Genomic DNA, 1,883 nt, shown 5'->3' with positions numbered 1-1,883 from the left:
AAGAAAACTAAGAGGCAACTAGAAAGAAGACAGTCATAAAGATTCATGGTGTGCTTACACAAATTTTTTTTAAAAAGGTATAAATGTAGTTTGAACATTAATACTACGTATTTTTGAATAAAATTCACATATAATATTTTTAAATTATTTTCAAGTTGTTTTTAAATTAAACATTTTGAAGAGAGTTATTACCTAGTATTGAACTTGGAATGTAATTCTGAAATAATTTGTTCAGCCTTTCAGCCAAAGCAGGAATCCATTCTCTAATTTTAATATATTGACTTATTGATTTAAGTTATTTGTTATTTGTTTGTTTGTTTGGTTTTGAAAAAAATAGCAAAACCTGAAATATGAATGATGCTTAACAGATCAGACTGTGAAGTCAGGAAGTGAAGAAGTTCAGAAAATAACTATTGCTTTAATTTTCAACAAATATCATTATCAACTACGGGGCTGGGAAAGCATAATGACTAGCCAGGAGCATAGCATTAAAGGTATGGGAAAGTAATGAGACACTTAAGAATGTTTGAAGCAGTCAAAAGAAGCATGTTCTGCCTCTGTTATTTATTTGTCGTGTGACACATGGAAGTCACTTATTCTCTCTTAACCTCAGTTTTGAAGTTAGAAAAGAATGATAATAAAAATGAAATAATCTTAAAAATTAATTTCATCTCTCTATAAGTGATCTCTCTAAAATATTTTCTCAGGTATTAAATTGGTATAAAAGAATTTAGTTTCATCAAGTTATATTGATTTATAGTACATATTTCTTTATTTCTTTTTAAACATACTTTCAAATTTTATTTTAGATTCAGAGGGTACACATACAGGTTTTTTACATGGATATATTGAATGACGCTGAGGTTGACAGTATGATGCATCCCATCACCCTGGTAGTGAGCATAGTACTCAAATAGGTAGTTTTTCAATGATTCCTACTCATACTTCCCTCCTCTGTCTAGCAGTCTCCAGTATCTGTTGGTGCCATCTTTATATCCATGAGAACCCAATGTTTAGCTACCATTTATAAGTGAGAATGTGTGGTAATTAGTTTTTTGTTTCTTTTTTTTGTGTGTTTCTTTACCTAGGAAAATGGCTTCTAGATTCATTCATTTTGCCTGCAAAGGACAGGATTTCATTCTTTTTTAATGACTGTGTAGTATTTCCTGGTGTATATGTACCACGTTTCCTTTATTCAATCCACCGTGACTCCTTGTCTTTGTTATTGTGGATAGTACTACAATGAACATATGTGCATGTCTTTATGGTAGAATAATTTATATTCCTTTGGGTGTATACCCAGTAATGAGATTGCTGGATCAAGTGGTAGTTGTATTTGTTCCTTTTCATACTTCCATAAAGAACTGCCTGAGACTTGGTAATTTATAAAGAAAAGAAGTTTACTTGACTCACAGTTCTGCATTGCTGGGGAGGCCTCAGGAAACTTACAATCATGGTGAGAGGGGAAGTAGGCATGGAACTTCTTCACATGGCAGCGGGAAGATGTGTTAATAAGTGAAGTGGGAAGAGCCCCTTATAAAACCATCAGATCGGATGGACACAGTGGCTCATGCCTGTAATCCCAGCAGTTTGGGAGGCCAAGGCAGGTGGATCACCTGAGGTAAAGAGTTCAAGACCACTCTGGCCAACATGGTGAAACCTCGTCTCTACTAAAAGTATAAAAATTAACAGGGCGTGGTGACACATGCCTTAATCCCCGCTACTCAGGAGGCTGAGGCAGAAGAACTGCTTGGACCTGGAAGGCGGAAGCTGCAGTGAGCTGAGATGGTGCCACTGCACCCAAGTTGGCAACTGAGCAACACTCCATCTCAAAACAATAGTGATAAACCATCAGATTTTGTAAGAACTCACCCACTGTCATG

This window comes from Chlorocebus sabaeus, chromosome 27 (assembly GCF_047675955.1).
Source record: "Chlorocebus sabaeus isolate Y175 chromosome 27, mChlSab1.0.hap1, whole genome shotgun sequence".
NCBI lineage: Eukaryota > Metazoa > Chordata > Mammalia > Primates > Cercopithecidae > Chlorocebus > Chlorocebus sabaeus.
The sequence above is the reverse complement of the archived record's forward strand: the minus strand, read 5'-3'. Positions refer to the sequence as shown.